Source organism: Sinohyriopsis cumingii, chromosome 15, assembly GCF_028554795.1.
Source record: "Sinohyriopsis cumingii isolate HCF-2022 chromosome 15, ASM2855479v2, whole genome shotgun sequence".
Lineage (NCBI taxonomy): Eukaryota > Metazoa > Mollusca > Bivalvia > Unionida > Unionidae > Sinohyriopsis > Sinohyriopsis cumingii.
Genome location: NC_142975.1, coordinates 6,490,711 through 6,514,349, shown reverse-complemented (window position 1 = coordinate 6,514,349; position 23,639 = coordinate 6,490,711).

The following is a 23,639-nucleotide window of genomic DNA, read 5'->3' as shown; positions in this document are numbered from 1 at the left end:
TATCATCAACCATGTTGTTACGTGTTTCTTGTATCAATAGTATCATCAACCATGCTGTTTCGTGTTTCTTGTATCAATAGTATCATCAACCATGTTGTTTCTTGTTTCTTGTATCAATAGTATCATCAACCATGCTGTTTCGTGTTTCTTGTATCAATAGTTTCATCAACCATGTTGTTTCGTGTTTCTTGTATCAATAGTATCATCAACCATGCTGTTTCGTGTTTCTTGTATCAATAGTATCATCAACCATGTTGTTACGTGTTTCTTGTATCAATAGTATCATCAACCATGTTGTTTCTTGTTTCTTGTATCAATAGTATCATCAACCATGTTGTTTCGTGTTTCTTGTATCAATAGTATCATCAAGCATGTTGTTTCTTGTTTCTTGTATCAATAGCATCATGAACCATGCTGTTTCGTGTTTCTTGTATCAATAGTATCATCAACCATGTTGTTTCGTGTTTCTTGTAACAATAGTATCATCAACCATGTTATTTCTTGTTTCTTGTATCAATAGTATCATCAACCATGTTGTTTCGTGTTTCTTGTATCAATAGTATCATCAACCATGTTGTTTCTTGTTTCTTGTATCAATAGTATCATCAACCATGTTGTTACGTGTTTCTTGTATCAATAGTATCATCAACCATGCTGTTTCGTGTTTCTTGTATCAATAGTATCATCAACCATGTTGTTTCTTGTTTCTTGTATCAATAGTATCATCAACCATGCTGTTTCGTGTTTCTTGTATCAATAGTATCATCAACCATGTTGTTTCGTGTTTCTTGTATCAATAGTATCATCAACCATGTTGTTACGTGTTTCTTGTATCAATAGTATCATCAACCATGTTGTTTCGTGTTTCTTGTATCAATAGTATCATCAACCATGTTGTTTCGTGTTTCTTGTATCAATAGTATCATCAACCATGTTGTTTCTTGTTTCTTGTATCAATAGTATCATCAACCATGCTGTTTCGTGTTTCTTGTATCAATAGTATCATCAACCATGTTGTTTCTTGTTTCTTGTATCAATAGTATCATCAACCATGTTGTTTCTTGTTTCTTGTATCAATAGTATCATCAACCATGCTGTTTCGTGTTTCTTGTATCAATAGTATCATCAACCATGTTGTTACGTGTTTCTTGTATCAATAGTATCATCAACCATGCTGTTTCGTGTTTCTTGTATCAATAGTATCATCAACCATGTTGTTTCTTGTTTCTTGTATCAATAGTATCATCAACCATGTTGTTTCTTGTTTCTTGTATCAATAGTATCATCAACCATGCTGTTTCGTGTTTCTTGTATCAATAGTATCATCAACCATGTTGTTACGTGTTTCTTGTATCAATAGTATCATCAACCATGCTGTTTCGTGTTTCTTGTATCAATAGTATCATCAACCATGTTGTTACGTGTTTTTTGTATCAATAGTATCATCAACCATGGTGTTTCGTGTTTCTTGTATCAATAGTATCATCAACCATGTTGTTTCGTGTTTCTTGTATCAATAGTATCATCAACCATGTTGTTTCGTGTTTCTTGTATCAATAGTATCATCAACCATGTTGTTTCTTGTTTCTTGTATCAATAGTATCATCAACCATGTTGTTTCGTGTTTCTTGTATCAATAGTATCATCAACCATGTTGTTTCGTGTTTCTTGTATCAATAGTATCATCAACCATGTTGTTACGTGTTTCTTGTATCAATAGTATCATCAACCATGTTGTTTCTTGTTTCTTGTATCAATAGTATCATCAACCATGTTGTTTCGTGTTTCTTGTATCAATAGTATCATCAACCATGTTGTTTCGTGTTTCTTGTATCAATAGTATCATCAACCATGTTGTTTCGTGTTTCTTGTATCAATAGTATCATCAACCATGTTGTTTCTTGTTTCTTGTATCAATAGTATCATCAACCATGTTGTTACGTGTTTCTTGTATCAATAGTATCATCAACCATGCTGTTTCGTGTTTCTTGTATCAATAGTATCATCAACCATGTTGTTTCTTGTTTCTTGTATCAATAGTATCATCAACCATGCTGTTTCGTGTTTCTTGTATCAATAGTATCATCAACCATGTTGTTTCTTGTTTCTTGTATCAATAGTATCATCAACCATGCTGTTTCGTGTTTCTTGTATCAATAGTATCATCAACCATGTTGTTTCTTGTTTCTTGTATCAATAGTATCATCAACCATGTTGTTACGTGTTTGTTGTATCAATAGTATCATCAACCATGTTGTTTCGTGTTTCTTGTATCAATAGTATCATCAACCATGTTGTTTCTTGTTTCTTGTATCAATAGTATCATCATCCATGTTGTTTCGTGTTTCTTGTATCAATAGTATCATCAACCATGTTGTTTCGTGTTTCTTGTATCAATAGTATCATCAACCATGTTGTTTCTTGTTTCTTGTATCAATAGTATCATCAACCATGTTGTTACGTGTTTCTTGTATCAATAGTATCATCAACCATGTTGTTTCTTGTTTCTTGTATCAATAGTATCATCAACCATGCTGTTTCGTGTTTCTTGTATCAATAGTATCATCAACCATGCTGTTTCGTGTTTCTTGTATCAATAGTATCATCAACCATGCTCTTTCTTGTTTCTTGTATCAATAGTATCATCAACCATGTTGTTTCTTGTTTCTTGTATCAATAGTATCATCAACCATGCTGTTTCGTGTTTCTTGTATCAATAGTATCATCAACCATGCTGTTACGTGTTTCTTGTATCAATAGTGTCATCAACCATGCTGTCTCGTGTTTCTTGTATCAATAGTATCATCAACCATGCTGTTTCGTGTTTCTTGTATCAATAGTATCATCAACCATGCTGTTTCGTGTTTCTTGTATCAATAGTATCATCAACCATGCTGTTTCGTGTTTCTTGTATCAATAGTATCATCAACCATGTTGTTTCGTGTTTCTTGTATCAATAGTATCATCAACCATGTTGTTACGTGTTTCTTGTATCAATAGTATCATCAACCATGTTGTTTCGTGTTTCTTGTATCAATAGTATCATCAACCATGTTGTTTCTTGTTTCTTGTATCAATAGTATCATCAACCATGTTGTTTCTTGTTTCTTGTATCAATAGTATCATCAACCATGTTGTTTCGTGTTTCTTGTATCAATAGTATCATCAACCATGTTGTTTCGTGTTTCTTGTATCAATAGTATCATCAACCGTGTTGTTACGTGTTTCTTGTATCAATAGTATCATCAACCATGTTGTTTCTTGTTTCTTGTATCAATAGTATCATCAACCATGTTGTTTCGTGTTTCTTGTATCAATAGTATCATCAACCATGCTGTTTCGTGTTTGTTGTATCAATAGTATCATCAACCATGTTGTTTCGTGTTTCTTGTATCAATAGTATCATCAACCATGTTGTTTCGTGTTTCTTGTATCAATAGTATCATCAACCATGTTGTTTCGTGTTTCTTGTATCAATAGTATCATCAACCATGTTGTTTCGTGTTTCTTGTATCAATAGTATCATCAACCATGTTGTATCGTGTTTCTTGTATAAATAGTATCATCAACCATGCTGTTTCTTGTTTCTTGTATCAATAGTATCATCAACCATGCTGTTTCGTGTTTCTTGTATCAATAGTATCATCAACCATGCTGTTTCGTGTTTCTTGTATCAATAGTATCATCAACCATGTTGTTTCGTGTTTCTTGTATCAATAGTATCATCAACCATGTTGTTTCTTGTTTCTTGTATCAATAGTATCATCAACCATGTTGTTTCGTGTTTCTTGTATCAATAGTATCATCAAGCATGTTGTTTCTTGTTTCTTGTATCAATAGTATCATGAACCATGCTGTTTCGTGTTTCTTGTATCAATAGTATCATCAACCATGTTGTTTCGTGTTTCTTGTAACAATAGTATCATCAACCATGTTATTTCTTGTTTCTTGTATCAATAGTATCATCAACCATGTTGTTTCTTGTTTCTTGTATCAATAGTATCATCAACCATGCTGTTTCGTGTTTCTTGTATCAATAGTATCATCAACCATGTTGTTACGTGTTTCTTGTATCAATAGTATCATCAACCATGCTGTTTCGTGTTTCTTGTATCAATAGTATCATCAACCATGTTGTTTCTTGTTTCTTGTATCAATAGTATCATCAACCATGCTGTTTCGTGTTTCTTGTATCAATAGTTTCATCAACCATGTTGTTTCGTGTTTCTTGTATCAATAGTATCATCAACCATGCTGTTTCGTGTTTCTTGTATCAATAGTATCATCAACCATGTTGTTTCGTGTTTCTTGTATCAATAGTATCATCAACCATGTTGTTTCTTGTTTCTTGTATCAATAGTATCATCAACCATGTTGTTTCGTGTTTCTTGTATCAATAGTATCATCAAGCATGTTGTTTCTTGTTTCTTGTATCAATAGCATCATGAACCATGCTGTTTCGTGTTTCTTGTATCAATAGTATCATCAACCATGTTGTTTCGTGTTTCTTGTAACAATAGTATCATCAACCATGTTATTTCTTGTTTCTTGTATCAATAGTATCATCAACCATGTTGTTTCGTGTTTCTTGTATCAATAGTATCATCAACCATGTTGTTTCTTGTTTCTTGTATCAATAGTATCATCAACCATGTTGTTACGTGTTTCTTGTATCAATAGTATCATCAACCATGCTGTTTCGTGTTTCTTGTATCAATAGTATCATCAACCATGTTGTTTCTTGTTTCTTGTATCAATAGTATCATCAACCATGCTGTTTCGTGTTTCTTGTATCAATAGTATCATCAACCATGTTGTTTCGTGTTTCTTGTATCAATAGTATCATCAACCATGTTGTTACGTGTTTCTTGTATCAATAGTATCATCAACCATGTTGTTTCGTGTTTCTTGTATCAATAGTATCATCAACCATGTTGTTTCGTGTTTCTTGTATCAATAGTATCATCAACCATGTTGTTTCTTGTTTCTTGTATCAATAGTATCATCAACCATGCTGTTTCGTGTTTCTTGTATCAATAGTATCATCAACCATGTTGTTTCTTGTTTCTTGTATCAATAGTATCATCAACCATGTTGTTTCTTGTTTCTTGTATCAATAGTATCATCAACCATGCTGTTTCGTGTTTCTTGTATCAATAGTATCATCAACCATGTTGTTACGTGTTTCTTGTATCAATAGTATCATCAACCATGCTGTTTCGTGTTTCTTGTAACAATAGTATCATCAACCATGTTGTTTCTTGTTTCTTGTATCAATAGTATCATCAACCATGTTGTTTCTTGTTTCTTGTATCAATAGTATCATCAACCATGCTGTTTCGTGTTTCTTGTATCAATAGTATCATCAACCATGTTGTTACGTGTTTCTTGTATCAATAGTATCATCAACCATGCTGTTTCGTGTTTCTTGTATCAATAGTATCATCAACCATGTTGTTACGTGTTTTTTGTATCAGTAGTATCATCAACCATGGTGTTTCGTGTTTCTTGTATCAATAGTATCATCAACCATGTTGTTTCGTGTTTCTTGTATCAATAGTATCATCAACCATGTTGTTTCGTGTTTCTTGTATCAATAGTATCATCAACCATGTTGTTTCTTGTTTCTTGTATCAATAGTATCATCAACCATGTTGTTTCGTGTTTCTTGTATCAATAGTATCATCAACCATGTTGTTTCGTGTTTCTTGTATCAATAGTATCATCAACCATGTTGTTTCGTGTTTCTTGTATCAATAGTATCATCAACCATGTTGTTACGTGTTTCTTGTATCAATAGTATCATCAAACATGTTGTTTCTTGTTTCTTGTATCAATAGTATCATCAACCATGTTGTTTCGTGTTTCTTGTATCAATAGTATCATCAACCATGTTGTTTCGTGTTTCTTGTATCAATAGTATCATCAACCATGTTGTTTCGTGTTTCTTGTATCAATAGTATCATCAACCATGTTGTTTCTTGTTTCTTGTATCAATAGTATCATCAACCATGTTGTTACGTGTTTCTTGTATCAATAGTATCATCAACCATGCTGTTTCGTGTTTCTTGTATCAATAGTATCATCAACCATGTTGTTTCTTGTTTCTTGTATCAATAGTATCATCAACCATGCTGTTTCGTGTTTCTTGTATCAATAGTATCATCAACCATGTTGTTTCTTGTTTCTTGTATCAATAGTATCATCAACCATGCTGTTTCGTGTTTCTTGTATCAATAGTATCATCAACCATGTTGTTTCTTGTTTCTTGTATCAATAGTATCATCAACCATGTTGTTACGTGTTTGTTGTATCAATAGTATCATCAACCATGTTGTTTCGTGTTTCTTGTATCAATAGTATCATCAACCATGTTGTTTCTTGTTTCTTGTATCAATAGTATCATCATCCATGTTGTTTCGTGTTTCTTGTATCAATAGTATCATCAACCATGTTGTTTCGTGTTTCTTGTATCAATAGTATCATCAACCATGTTGTTTCGTGTTTCTTGTAACAATAGTATCATCAACCATGTTATTTCTTGTTTCTTGTATCAATAGTATCATCAACCATGTTGTTTCGTGTTTCTTGTATCAATAGTATCATCAACCATGTTGTTTCTTGTTTCTTGTATCAATAGTATCATCAACCATGTTGTTACGTGTTTCTTGTATCAATAGTATCATCAACCATGCTGTTTCGTGTTTCTTGTATCAATAGTATCATCAACCATGTTGTTTCTTGTTTCTTGTATCAATAGTATCATCAACCATGCTGTTTCGTGTTTCTTGTATCAATAGTATCATCAACCATGTTGTTACGTGTTTCTTGTATCAATTGTATCATCAACCATGCTGTTTCGTGTTTCTTGTATCAATAGTATCATCAACCATGTTGTTTCTTGTTTCTTGTATCAATAGTATCATCAACCATGCTGTTTCGTGTTTCTTGTATCAATAGTATCATCAACCATGTTGTTTCGTGTTTCTTGTATCAATAGTATCATCAACCATGTTGTTACGTGTTTCTTGTATCAATAGTATCATCAACCATGTTGTTTCGTGTTTCTTGTATCAATAGTATCATCAACCATGTTGTTTCGTGTTTCTTGTATCAATAGTATCATCAACCATGTTGTTTCGTGTTTCTTGTATCAATAGTATCATCAACCATGCTGTTTCGTGTTTCTTGTATCAATAGTATCATCAACCATGTTGTTTCGTGTTTCTTGTATCAATAGTATAATCAACCATGTTGTTTCTTGTTTCTTGTATCAATAGTATCATCAACCATGTTGTTTCGTGTTTCTTGTATCAATAGTATCATCAAGCATGTTGTTTCTTGTTTCTTGTATCAATAGCATCATGAACCATGCTGTTTCGTGTTTCTTGTATCAATAGTATCATCAACCATGTTGTTTCGTGTTTCTTGTAACAATAGTATCATCAACCATGTTATTTCTTGTTTCTTGTATCAATAGTATCATCAACCATGTTGTTTCGTGTTTCTTGTATCAATAGTATCATCAACCATGTTGTTTCTTGTTTCTTGTATCAATAGTATCATCAACCATGTTGTTACGTGTTTCTTGTATCAATAGTATCATCAACCATGCTGTTTCGTGTTTCTTGTATCAATAGTATCATCAACCATGTTGTTTCTTGTTTCTTGTATCAATAGTATCATCAACCATGCTGTTTCGTGTTTCTTGTATCAATAGTATCATCAACCATGTTGTTTCGTGTTTCTTGTATCAATAGTATCATCAACCATGTTGTTACGTGTTTCTTGTATCAATAGTATCATCAACCATGTTGTTTCGTGTTTCTTGTATCAATAGTATCATCAACCATGTTGTTTCGTGTTTCTTGTATCAATAGTATCATCAACCATGTTGTTTCGTGTTTCTTGTATCAATAGTATCATCAACCATGTTGTTTCGTGTTTCTTGTATCAATAGTATCATCAACCATGTTGTTTCGTGTTTCTTGTATCAATAGTATCATCAACCATGTTGTTTCGTGTTTCTTGTATCAATAGTATCATCAACCATGTTGTTACGTGTTTCTTGTATCAATAGTATCATCAACCATGTTGTTACGTGTTTCTTGTATCAATAGTATCATCAACCATGTTGTTTCGTGATTCTTGTATCAATAGTATCATCAACCATGCTGTTTCGTGTTTCTTGTATCAATAGTATTATCAACCATGTTGTTACGTGTTTCTTGTATCAATAGTATCATCAACCATGTTGTTACGTGTTTCTTGTATCAATAGTATCATCAACCATGCTGTTTCTTGTTTCTTGTATCAATAGTATCATCAACAATGCTGTTTCGTGTTTCTTGTATCAATAGTATCATCAACCATGTTGTTGCGTGTTTCTTGTATCAATAGTATCATCAACCATGTTGTTTCGTGTTTCTTGTATCAATAGTATCATCAACCATGTTGTTTCGTGTTTCTTGTATCAATAGTATCATCAACCATGTTGTTTCGTGTTTCTTGTATCAATAGTATCATCAACCATGTTGTTTCTTGTTTCTTGTATCAATAGTATCATCAACCATGTTGTTTCTTGTTTCTTGTATCAATAGTATCATCAACCATGTTGTTTCTTGTTTCTTGTATCAATAGTATCATCAACCATGTTGTTACGTGTTTCTTGTATCAATAGTATCATCAACCATGTTGTTTCTTGTTTCTTGTATCAATAGTATCATCAACCATGCTGTTTCGTGTTTCTTGTATCAATAGTATCATCAACCATGCTGTTTCGTGTTTCTTGTATCAATAGTATCATCAACCATGCTCTTTCTTGTTTCTTGTATCAATAGTATCATCAACCATGTTGTTTCTTGTTTCTTGTATCAATAGTATCATCAACCATGCTGTTTCGTGTTTCTTGTATCAAAAGTATCATCAACCATGCTGTTACGTGTTTCTTGTATCAATAGTGTCATCAACCATGCTGTCTCGTGTTTCTTGTATCAATAGTATCATCAACCATGCTGTCTCGTGTTTCTTGTATCAATAGTATCATCAACCATGCTGTTTCGTGTTTCTTGTATCAATAGTATCATCAACCATGCTGTTTCGTGTTTCTTGTATCAATAGTATCATCAACCATGTTGTTTCGTGTTTCTTGTATCAATAGTATCATCAACCATGTTGTTACGTGTTTCTTGTATCAATAGTATCATCAACCATGTTGTTTCGTGTTTCTTGTATCAATAGTATCATCAACCATGTTGTTTCGTGTTTCTTGTATCAATAGTATCATCAACCATGCTGTTTCGTGTTTCTTGTATCAATAGTATCATCAACCATGCTGTTACGTGTTTCTTGTATCAATAGTACCATCAACCATGTTGTTTCGTGTTTCTTGTATCAAAAGTATCATCAACCATGTTGTTTCGTGTTTCTTGTATCAATAGTATCATCAACCATGTTGTTTCGTGTTTCTTGTATCAATAGTATCATCAACCATGTTGTTTCTTGTTTCTTGTATCAATAGTATCATCAACCATGTTGTTTCTTGTTTCTTGTATCAATAGTATCATCAACCATGTTGTTTCGTGTTTCTTGTATCAATAGTATCATCAACCATGTTGTTTCGTGTTTCTTGTATCAATAGTATCATCAACCGTGTTGTTACGTGTTTCTTGTATCAATAGTATCATCAACCATGTTGTTTCTTGTTTCTTGTATCAATAGTATCATCAACCATGTTGTTTCGTGTTTCTTGTATCAATAGTATCATCAACCATGCTGTTTCGTGTTTGTTGTATCAATAGTATCATCAACCATGTTGTTTCGTGTTTCTTGTATCAATAGTATCATCAACCATGTTGTTTCGTGTTTCTTGTATCAATAGTATCATCAACCATGTTGTTTCGTGTTTCTTGTATCAATAGTATCATCAACCATGTTGTTTCGTGTTTCTTGTATCAATAGTATCATCAACCATGTTGTATCGTGTTTCTTGTATCAATAGTATCATCAACCATGCTGTTTCTTGTTTCTTGTATCAATAGTATCATCAACCATGCTGTTTCGTGTTTCTTGTATCAATAGTATCATCAACCATGCTGTTTCGTGTTTCTTGTATCAATAGTATCATCAACCATGTTGTTTCGTGTTTCTTGTATCAATAGTATCATCAACCATGTTGTTTCGTGTTTCTTGTATCAATAGTATCATCAACCATGTTGTTTCGTGTTTCTTGTATCAATAGTATCATCAACCATGTTGTTTCTTGTTTCTTGTATCAATAGTATCATCAACCATGTTGTTTCGTGTTTCTTGTATCAATAGTATCATCAACCATGTTGTTTCGTGTTTCTTGTATCAATAGTATCATCAACCATGTTGTTTCGTGTTTCTTGTATCAATAGTATCATCAACCATGCTGTTTCTTGTTTCTTGGATCAATAGTATCATCAACCATGCTGTTTCGTGTTTCTTGTATCAATAGTATCATCAACCATGCTGTTTCGTGTTTCTTGTATCAATAGTATCGTCAACCATGTTGTTTCGTGTTTCTTGTATCAATAGTATCATCAACCATGTTGTTTCGTGTTTCTTGTATCAATAGTATCATCAACCATGTTGTTTCGTGTTTCTTGTATCAATAGTATCATCAACCATGTTGTTTCTTGTTTCTTGTATCAATAGTATCATCAGCCATGTTGTTTCGTGTTTCTTGTATCAATAGTATCATCAAGCATGTTGTTTCTTGTTTCTTGTATCAATAGTATCATGAACCATGCTGTTTCGTGTTTCTTGTATCAATAGTATCATCAACCATGTTGTTTCGTGTTTCTTGTAACAATAGTATCATCAACCATGTTATTTCTTGTTTCTTGTATCAATAGTATCATCAACCATGTTGTTACGTGTTTCTTGTATCAATAGTATCATCAACCATGTTGTTTCTTGTTTCTTGTATCAATAGTATCATCAACCATGTTGTTTCGTGTTTCTTGTATCAATAGTATCATCAACCATGCTGTTTCGTGTTTCTTGTATCAATAGTATCATCAACCATGTTGTTTCTTGTTTCTTGTATCAATAGTATCATCAACCATGCTGTTTCGTGTTTCTTGTATCAATAGTATCATCAACCATGTTGTTTCTTGTTTCTTGTATCAATAGTATCATCAACCATGTTGTTTCTTGTTTCTTGTATCAATAGTATCATCAACCATGCTGTTTCGTGTTTCTTGTATCAATAGTATCATCAACCATGTTGTTACGTGTTTCTTGTATCAATAGTATCATCAACCATGCTGTTTCGTGTTTCTTGTATCAATAGTATCATCAACCATGTTGTTTCTTGTTTCTTGTATCAATAGTATCATCAACCATGTTGTTTCTTGTTTCTTGTATCAATAGTATCATCAACCATGCTGTTTCGTGTTTCTTGTATCAATAGTATCATCAACCATGTTGTTACGTGTTTCTTGTATCAATAGTATCATCAACCATGCTGTTTCGTGTTTCTTGTATCAATAGTATCATCAACCATGTTGTTACGTGTTTTTTGTATCAATAGTATCATCAACCATGGTGTTTCGTGTTTCTTGTATCAATAGTATCATCAACCATGTTGTTTCGTGTTTCTTGTATCAATAGTATCATCAACCATGTTGTTTCGTGTTTCTTGTATCAATAGTATCATCAACCATGTTGTTTCTTGTTTCTTGTATCAATAGTATCATCAACCATGTTGTTTCGTGTTTCTTGTATCAATAGTATCATCAACCATGTTGTTTCGTGTTTCTTGTATCAATAGTATCATCAACCATGTTGTTTCGTGTTTCTTGTATCAATAGTATCATCAACCATGTTGTTACGTGTTTCTTGTATCAATAGTATCATCAACCATGTTGTTTCTTGTTTCTTGTATCAATAGTATCATCAACCATGTTGTTTCGTGTTTCTTGTATCAATAGTATCATCAACCATGTTGTTTCGTGTTTCTTGTATCAATAGTATCATCAACCATGTTGTTTCGTGTTTCTTGTATCAATAGTATCATCAACCATGTTGTTTCTTGTTTCTTGTATCAATAGTATCATCAACCATGTTGTTACGTGTTTCTTGTATCAATAGTATCATCAACCATGCTGTTTCGTGTTTCTTGTATCAATAGTATCATCAACCATGTTGTTTCTTGTTTCTTGTATCAATAGTATCATCAACCATGCTGTTTCGTGTTTCTTGTATCAATAGTATCATCAACCATGTTGTTTCTTGTTTCTTGTATCAATAGTATCATCAACCATGCTGTTTCGTGTTTCTTGTATCAATAGTATCATCAACCATGTTGTTTCTTGTTTCTTGTATCAATAGTATCATCAACCATGTTGTTACGTGTTTGTTGTATCAATAGTATCATCAACCATGTTGTTTCGTGTTTCTTGTATCAATAGTATCATCAACCATGTTGTTTCTTGTTTCTTGTATCAATAGTATCATCATCCATGTTGTTTCGTGTTTCTTGTATCAATAGTATCATCAACCATGTTGTTTCGTGTTTCTTGTATCAATAGTATCATCAACCATGTTGTTTCGTGTTTCTTGTATCAATAGTATCATCAACCATGTTGTTACGTGTTTCTTGTATCAATAGTATCATCAACCATGTTGTTTCTTGTTTCTTGTATCAATAGTATCATCAACCATGTTGTTACGTGTTTCTTGTATCAATAGTATCATCAACCATGTTGTTTCGTGTTTCTTGTATCAATAGTATCATCAACCATGCTGTTTCGTGTTTCTTGTATCAATAGTATCATCAACCATGCTGTTTCGTGTTTCTTGTATCAATAGTATCATCAACCATGTTGTTTCGTGTTTCTTGTATCAATAGTATCATCAACCTTGCTGTTTCTTGCATTAATATTATCATGAACCACGCTGTTCCTTGTATCAATAATATCATCGACCTTGCTTTTTCTTTATCAATAGTAGCATCAACCATGCCGTATTTCGTATCAATAATACCATCGACCATTCTGTTTATTGTGTCAATAGTATCATTAGCCATGCACTTTCTTGTATCAATAGTATCATCAACCATTCTGTTTTTTGTGTCAATGGTATCATCAGCCTTGCTGTTTATTGTTTCTTGTATCAATGGTACCATCAACATTACTGTATCCTTTATCAATAGTGCCATCAACCAGTCAGTTTCTTGTATCAATATTATCATTAACCTTGCTGTTTCCTGTTTCTTGTATCAATAATACCATCAGCCTGTCAATTTTTGTATCATCTGCTTTCATAACATAGATACCATTTTAAGAAATCTGGTATTTCATGCAAAGAATTCATTTATTTTATAATCATGAATCATCCAGGTAGAATACCATATTTATTTTATGTTTTCGCCCCTCTGTGATATGTCAAGACAAATTTAGCAAAAACATGACATATAAGTGAATGATGCCACTTTTATTGTCATCGGGATTATCATTATTATCATAAATTCTCTCATAAGTGCCCACCACTTTAGGTTGGTTTAGATTTAATTTTATATATCGCTCCTTCTAGTCCACATATATATTAAAAATAGGCGTAACGTTTACGGGCCTATATCCTTCTTGTTTGAAATAATAATACAGATAATTTTATATAGGATTCTATGGATACATAGTCTGTTTGAAGCCAGTGATATACAATTTCTAATATACGCCAGTTACTTGTTGTAAAATTGCTTTAAGTAAAATACCCTAAGTTTAAAATTATATTTGGCATTTATTTCATGTTCACATGCGTTTTACACACATTAGACACATATTTTATCTGTATCGTCTGTAGCGAGTGTTGACGAGTAGTCGAACGTTTCGATTACGCACTTTAGTGTATTTATTATCTAGTTTCTTTTATTACCTCGCAGTTATTAAAATACTTTACTTTTTCTCTTTTTAATCATGGTTTTCTTTAAAGCTCACGAAGATGACGACTCGTTCTTTTTTACTTTGTTTTTCTCCGATATTTTCGGACGAATTTGATAATACAAGAATGCCGTGGTGGAGCAGGATCAAAGACTTTCAGGAATTAGATTACATCTATCAGTTGGAAACGCGATTAATTATTATACAAATTCGTCTCATGTCTGCAGTAAAATGGATGTACACAATGATGATACCAATTTTCAACTGATCGTTGCGTAAATGATCAAATATTGATATTCCAACCGGAATGATGTTTTACTTGTTTGCACTGTCGAGTTTTAAACCAGAATAATGTTTTATCCGTTTTGACTATGATGCTTGATCCTTAATGAATCTGTCTCGTTTGTATTGCAATGGATATTTGAACAGAATAAGATTTTAATAGTTTGTACTCTGATCGCTGTTTGAACCTAAATGATATTTTACTAGTCTTTAATCTGATCGATACTTGAACCTGAGTGATATCTTATTAGTCTGTAATCTGATCTATGTTTGAATCTAAATGATATTTTACTAGTCTGTATCCTGATCTATGTTTGAATCTAAATGATATTTTACTGGTCTGTACCCTGGTCTATGTTTGAATCTAAATTATATTTTACTGGTCTGTACCCTGGTCTATGTTTGAATCTAAATGATATTTTACTGGTCTGTACCCTGATCTATGTTTGAATCTAAATGATATTTTACTGGTCTGTACCATGATCTATGTTTGAATCTAAATGATATTTTACTGGTCTGTACCCTGATCTACGTTTGAATCTAAATGATATTTTACTGGTCTGTACCCTGATCTATGTTTGAATCTAAATGATATTTTACTAGTCTGTACCCTGATCTACGTTTGAATCTAAATGATATTTTACTGGTTTGTACCCTGATCTACGTTTGAATCTAAATGATATTTTACTGGTCTGTACCCTGATCTACGTTTGAATCTAAATGATATTTTACTCGTCTGTACTCTGATCTACGTTTGAATCTAAATGATATTTTTCTAGTCTGTACCCTGATCTACGTTTGAATCTAATTGATATTTTACTCGTCTGCACTCTGAATTATGTTTGAATCTAAATTATATTTTACTCGTCTGTAGTTTGATCTATGTTTGAATCTAAATTACATTTTACTAGTCTGTACACTGATCAATGTTTGAATCTAAGCTATCTTTTACTGGTCTGAAACTGATCTTTTTAATCTAAATAATATTTTACTCGTATGTACCCTGATCTATCTTTGAATCTAAATATTTTGCCAGTCTGTAGTCTGATCTTTGTTTAAATCTAAATGATATTTTACTAGTCAGGACACTGATCTATGTTTGAATGTGAACTATAGTTTACTGGTTTGTGCACTGATAATTTTTTTAATGTAAGTAATATTTTGCTACTCAGTACTCTGACCTATGTTTGAATCTAAATTATATTTTACTAGTCTGTACTCTGATCTATCTTTGAATCTAAATGATATTTTACAAGTCTGTACACTGATCTATGTTTGAATCTAAATGATATTTTGCTACTTTTTACTCTGGTCTATGTTTGAATCTGAATGATAATTTTACTAGTTTGTGCATTGATCTATCTTCGAATCTAAATGATAATTCACTAGTCTGTACTCTGATCTATGTTTTAATCTGAATGATATTTTACTAGTCTGTACACTGATTTATATTTGAATCTAAATGATAATTCACTAGTCTGTACTCTGATCTATATTTGAATCTAAATGATATTTTACTAGTCTGTACTCTGATCTATATTTGAATCTAAATGATATTTTACTCGTCTGTACTCTGATCTACGTTTGAATCTAAATGATATTTTACTAGTCTGTACCCTGATGTTTTTTAATCTAAATAATATTTTGCTAGTCAATGCTCTGATCTACGTTTGAATATAAATATTATAATAGTCTGTACTATGATCAATTTTTGAATCTAAATGATATTTTACTAGTCAGTAATCTGATCTATGTTGAATCTAAATGATATTTTACTCGTCTGTACCCTGATCTACGTTTGAATCTAAATGATATTTTACTGGTCTGTACCCTGATCTACGTTTGAATCTAAATGATATTTTACTGGTCTGTACCCTGATCTACGTTTGAATCTAAATGATATTTTACTCGTCTGTACCCTGATCTACGTTTGAATCTAAATGATATTTTAGTAGTCTGTACCCTGATCTACGTTTGAATCTAAATGATATTTTACTGGTTTGTACCCTGATCTACGTTTGAATCTAAATGATATTTTACTAGTCTGTACCCTGATCTACGTTTGAATCTAAATGATATTTTACTAGTCTGTACCCTGGTCTACGTTTGAATCTAAATGATATTTTACTAGTCTGTACCCTGATCTATGTTTGAATCTAAATGATATTTTACTGGTCTGTATCCTGATCTACGTTTGAATCTAAATGATATTTTACTAGTCTGTACCCTGATCTATGTTTGAATCTAAATGATATTTTACTAGTCTGTACCCTGATCAATGTTTGAATCTAAATGATATTTTACTAGTCTGTACACTGATGTTTTTTAATCTAAATAATATTTTGCTAGTCAATGCTCTGGTCTATGTTTGAATATAAATATTATAATAGTCTGTACTATGATCAATTTTTGAATCTAAATGATATTTTACTAGTCTGTACCCTGATCTACGTTTGAATCTAAATGATATTTTACTAGTCTGTACCCTGATCTACGTTTGAATCTAAATGATATTTTACTAGTCTGTACACTGATCAATGTTTGAATCTAAATGATATTTTACTCGTCTGTAATGTGATCAGTATTTAAACCTGAAGGATATTTAACTCTTTTGAGCAATGATCGATGCTTGAACTTGAATGATATGTTACTCGTTTGTACTATACTCAATGTTTCTACCCACATAACGATGTTTGAACCCAATCAACCTTTTCCTCTTTTATATAATGTTCTTTGCGCGAACCTAAATTATAGTTTACTCGTTTGTAAAATGTAGATGCTTAAACTAGAATTATATTAATTCCTTCACGCCATCCTACTGATAAACTAACTGTCTGCATTAAATATGAATGCTCATAAAATTAATGTAATTTCTTTTTTATTTTATTCAGTGTCATCTTATAATGGATGAGTTTCTTTATTTCACTTGTGAAAGATTTCGTATCAAACATCTTACAAAGACAGGGATTCATAAACGTGGTCGAAACCTTTTCTTTACAGATTAATTAGTCATTGTACAAATGCATAGAGGCATTTTATCTAAAAATGAATTTTGCCATCTTTACCACAAAATTACTAGACATCCTAAAGATCAATTTCAAAAGTTTTATATCATTCTTTTTACCTATTCCTTGGACAGAGGTTAATAAGGAAGAATCTATTCCAAGATAATTGAAATTCAATTAGTATAAAAGCCTTTAGTATAACGCGTCCTCTGGTATAACTCGGGGATTGGTCTGAGTCTTATTACAGTTTCGTTATATCATTACTACTTGAGTTATTCATCTTGATTTTAGTATTTTAGTTTATAAATAGTTTTAAGCTAATTTCACATTATGAAATACCTGACTTTTGCGTTTCTTATAAACTATTATGGCACTGCCTTTTTGGAACATGCTGTAGTATCCAACGTGATTCAATTTTATCAAGTTTCCTTTCGTAAACACAACTCGAAAATTTAATTCGTTGGAAGCGTGACATAAACATAAGGTCGTTCTATGCGTATATTAAAGCTGTGACTGTTCTTCTCTGATTGGTGACTCGTAATCACTGCTTTAGTGTCATTTCTGTTATCCCCTTGATATATTCACTGATTGGTGACTCGTACTCACTGTATTAAAGTCATTCATATTATCCCCTTGATATATTCACTGATTGGTGACTCGTACTCACTGTATTAAAGTCATTCATATTATCCCATTGGCTTAGGTTCATTAATGTCACTTAATAATGATTATTTAATTCACAATCATAATAAATAGTTGTGTATTCTGTTGTTTATAAAATAAGTGCCACTGGACATGTACACTATGAATTTGATTCTGGACAAGGCCAAGTACAATACACATATACACATAACACACTATCGTTAAGAAAAGTCAGCAAATAATACAAATTAAATGTACTTAACACGTCCCATCATAAAGAAAAAAAAAATTAAACATTAAAGCATTATTTGACCTATTAGTCAAATATACATATGATTAAAAATTATAAAAGATGAAATCTTCTGAATAACATAAAAAGACATGAAGCAATATGATGCTTCTATAACCGTGAAAGTGCATCTGCAATTAGATTGTCTTTCCCTTAATGTGCATATTGTATTCCTGCAGGATCAAACACTGCCTTAGTAATTTCTTTTCATCTTGCTAATGAAAGTAAGGGGATTGTGATCCCTAAATACAATACTCGGAGCAGGAGCTGCAGTAAGAAAAAATTTCAAGTGTTACAAATCCAATATCAAAGCCAAATATTCCTTCTTGATTGTAGAATAATTTATCTGGTTCGTATTTAATTTCTAAGAAAATAGCTGGAATTTTACGCCATTTGTATCTTCTTGAATCATTGCTGCACCAATTCCAACTTCGCTGGCATCAACAAATATATATTTTAAATGACAGAGTAAAATTTGGGACTGAAAGAACCGTTGCACTCTTATTTATAGCCTTTTACTTACGGAAAGCATCCTGCCATTTTTCAGACCAATGAAACTTTCCTACTCAATAAATTAGTCAGGGATTCAGCTGTTATAGAAATAATGGAGCACAATTTCTGATAGTATTTAGCCATACCCAAAAAAATCACATCAGCTGCTTTGAAAGGATCTTTAGAGATAGCCTTCGCCTTAACTTATATACGTTTAACTTAACCCAGTCTCGCGATATGACATAAAAATGTTAAACAAGGACAGCACAACTCACTTTTACTTAAATTAATTGTCACATTTGCATCAGCGAGTCTAACAAAGAACTTCCGAATGGTCTCCAAGAAATATTTCCGCGTGTCGTTGCAGATGGGACATCATGGATGTAAGCGTCACATTTATCCAGACTAGATGTAATGATTTTCATTAAACGTTGGAAAGTACAAGGCGAACCATTCATCTCTAACGACATCAGTTTATATTGATAGTGTCCTTCTGGAGTTAAGAATTCCGAAGTCTCCTTTGCCCTTTCCGTCATTGGAATTTGCCAGAATCCTACCAAAAGGTCAAACTTGGTGACATATTTTGCATTTCCATTTTTTTTTTTACAGCAGTCATTAATCTTTGATCACACTTTTCACTTTTCTATTCTCAGTTTACATGCGGAAAGTATTATTTGGATTCTTTGCAAGAGCAGATGGTGTACTCCAGCCACTTTTACTTGATTCTATGAAATCATTCTCCAGATAAATACTGAATTCCTTTTATTCAAATATTTCTGTTTGAGAGGGTTCGTTATGTACGGATGCTGTTTCACACGTGCGGAATCAATAATTTCAACGTTATAGAAGATTTTATTTGTTCGTATTGCAACATCTTGAAACAAGTATTCATATTCAAATAACATCGTTTTAGTTCATTATATTGTTGTTGCCACAGATATGAAAGTTTCTGGTCAATATTATTTAACATTTCAGAATTACAAAGATTGGTTACACCAAAGTCACTACACTAAGATTGCATTCTGTCACTTAAGTCCTCATGTGTGAGACAGGTATAACTAAACTGACCGTATGATTAACAAGGCTATCTCTATAAACATACTCCTTTACCATATCAACACCCATGAAGTATTTAGTCATGCTATTAAACCAACCGGTTTCGTTCTAACTTTAAAAGAACCACAACAATTATCCTCAAGAGGCCTTTGAAATATAGGCAAGAAAGCCAGAACTTGATCGCCTGGCTGAAATTTCCTTTACATTTTATTTCTGTCATACATTAATTTCATTTTAAACCTGGTCTTTGGTAAGAGGTCTACCAGCATACCATTATTCTGCTAAATGGTTCGTCCAGTGCAGATATCGGTGGCAGATGAGCCTTATGTATCGTCTGATTAGGTTTTCTAAACATTTGATAAGTGTGACAAGATCTTGTGATAAGTCGTATTGACCCTAAATGACCAGCCAAAGGAGTTTAGCGGGGTATACTAAGAATTTATGACCAACAATTTAAGAACTCACTGACCACTCGTTGTCTCTATTTTTCGCAAGGACCCATTGTTAACAAAATAACATATGTTCTTCTCTGACTTTGCTAAAAGCCCTCTGAACCAAGCAGGAAAGCTCATTGTTCCTGTTTGACAACGAGTTACTATCGTTTGTCATCCTGATTAAAATAAAGAGATTGATTAGCAAAAAGAAGATCACAGTGATCAATACCTTTGGATCTGTCTATACCTAAAACAAAAATGACCTCATTAAACGCCTGAGCAATACACGTGCTTGCTAAATGAGTAATTTCCTCATCAATATCATTCTCAATAGCTTTCCTTGACATAGCTCTTGTAACTGCACAAGAGGGTAAAACCAGAGATTACATTTTCGATAGATCGAACTTCTGAGCCAAAAAAAGGCTTGTCAGTTACAAGTGGATGAATCACAACCTTATCTCCAAATAGGGCATTGCTTAGTAATAAATGAATACCTTTGATGGATAAAGACAGCACTGTTCCGACTGTCACATGTCCTGAGACTGTCTGACTACAAATTTATACAACGTAGAGGAACCTTAACCAAGCCGCATCCTATCCCCGGAATAAGAACACTTTCATTAGAAGAAGACTTCTCAAAAAAGGCAATGTACATGAAAACAGATCGTGAGAAGCTCCCGTGTCCCTTACAATTGTGATAGGGATGTGATTGGATGAGATTGGCAGAATCACTAAAACGTGATATAGACCATTTCGACATGAATGATTCATACTTCTCCATAATACAATTAGGCTGGGATTTGTTTGACCCAACAGATGTATTGTTTTCAATGAACAACCGTAACCTTTACGTCTTAGAAATAAGAGTATTAGGAATAGCTGTATAATGATTATGCTGCTTATATTTTAATCTGTAGCAATCAGAGATAACGTGCCCTTTTCTTTTGCAATAGGTAAGGATTTCTGATCACACTTATCATAAACTTGATTGCTAAATATTGTGCCAGATTGAGATTTGGAGAAGATCGTATTAGAACGGACATAGCTTTTTACCAAACAACTGCTGAGTGGAAGACTTACAACTGTATGAGAAGCATATACTAAAATTATACATTATACCGAGAGTATTTACTGCACACAGTATACGGAAAATATTTACTGCGCAGAGTATACAGAAAGTTATAAGTGCACAGAGTGTGCCGAGAGTCTTAAAACTGCACGCAGTATCCGGAGAGTATTTACTGCATAGTGTATACCGAAGGTTTTACTGCACATATTTTAAAGAGAGTATGTACTGAGCACATTATACAGAGCATGTACTGCACAGAGTATATCGAGAGCATTTACTTCAACGAGTATACAGATAGTATTTGCTACACACAGTTTACAGAGAGAATTTACTGCACATATAATACCAAGAGTATTTACTGCGCAGAGTATTCCAGAGTATTTACTGCACACAGTATGCCCAGAGTATTTACTGTACATATTATTCTGAGAGTATTTACTGCACACAGCTTCCCGAGAGTATTTACTGCACACAATATTCTTAGAGTATTTATTGTACAGAGTATACCGAGAATATTTACTGCATACAGTATACTGAGAGTATTTACTGCACACAATATACCGAAAGTATTTACTTTACACATTATACGGAGAATATTTACTGCACTCAGTATACCTAGAGTATTTACTGTACAGAGTATACTGAGAATATTTACTGCACACTATCTCTTATTTCGAAGCGGACATAACTGGACTGATATCTACAACAGACAGGTCATAACACGCCGCCTTTAAAAGCGTACGCCACAAAATGATTGATTGATTGAGTTTTAACGGCGCATCAGCACTGTTAGGCTATTTAGCGCCAAACAAAATGTTATATGTATAATCTTTTAAAAATTATAAAATGTCTCATATCGACCAGCGATATAAAAAAGAAATAGTTAAAATGAAAACGATAAGATGGTAACGGTGAAAAATAAAGCTTCCCGATCAACGGGGGATGTAAGTGGTGTATGTTAATGAAGAATGATGAAAAGGTATTAAAAAAGGGACGGTATATATACTGCATAAAACTGCACATGGTGATAACATAAAAGTTAGAGTTTAAATAAATATTCACTGCTTTCAGGAACTCTATAATACGAGTGATGTTTATAGTGTCAAAAAGTTCCTTCGTATTATGCATATTGTAATAATGATCGCGCGTAGGTTGCAGGTCAAAACACTCTATCATAAAGTGATTAACAGTGAATGGTTCATTGCAAGAAACGCACTCTGGTGTGTCTTCACCTTTTAGTATGAGGGAGAGGGTGATATAAGTATGACCAGTTCGGATTCTTGCAATGACTATCTCCTCTCTACGCATGGTTCTGTAGGAAGCAGTCCATTCTCCTAGAGTTGGCTTGATTGCATGAAGTTTGTTATTCACTGCATCATTTCATGATGCCTGCCACTTCTGACGTAAGGACTTTCTGACATTAGGTTTAAAATCAGTATACGGTATTTTAAAATCAGATGGTTCTTGAGTGAGGTCCATTTTAGCAGCGCGATCTGCTTTTTCGTTACCTTTAATACCAATATGGCTAGGTAACCAACAATATATTATTATATTGTGGAAGACACTCAGCTTGGTATTTTTAACGAGTATGTTTTCAATAATGGATTCTCCAGTTTTCTATTGTGTAGTGACTGAAGTACTGATAGTGAGTCGGAGAAGATGATGCTGTTTAAAATACGTTTGTTTTCTATATGTTGCAGAGCAAGGTCTATTGCTCTGATTTCGGCTGAAAAAAATTGATGTTCCATTTGGTAAGCGAACTTGCGTTGTGTGATTTCCACAAACAAAGGCTGCAGCAGCCTTTTCCTCATCCTTTGATCCATCGGTGTAAATTCTTGTGTAGTTCTTAAATTCGGTGAGGAGTTCATGGTAAGAGTTGTGGAAGACAGAAGGGTTTGTTTCGAATTTTTTTCCATCTTGTAGCGTAAAAAGTACTTTTGGTTGTTTAAGTAGCCAGGGTGGTGTTTCGGAGATGGACGTTTTCTGAATTTTAGAAAGATCTATTTTTGTACTGTCAAGGCTGGATGATATTCTAATATCAAAGGAAGGTATGGCGTTTGGTTTATTTTCGTATAAGGTTTTGCATTTGGGTTGAAAAACAGCCGTAAAAGCAGGATTGAGAGGGTTTGATTTTAATTTGAGAGCATACTATGCGGAAAGCATTTCTCTACGATGCGATAACGGTGGTTCGTTCGCTTCAGCTAGTAGGCAGTCACACGGGGATGTTTTAAATACTCCCAGAGCCAGTCTTATTCCCTGATGATGAATTGGATCAAGCATTTTAAGATATGACTTTCTGCCTGAAAAATACACAACGCAACCATAGTCCAGTTTGGACCGTATACACGTTCTATATAATTTGAGCATGACTTTTCTATCAGCACCCCAGTCAGTGTGCGCTACTACTTTAAGTAGGTCATTTAGCTTTCAAGTTCTTTAGGTGTAGAATAAAAGTCAGTTTTC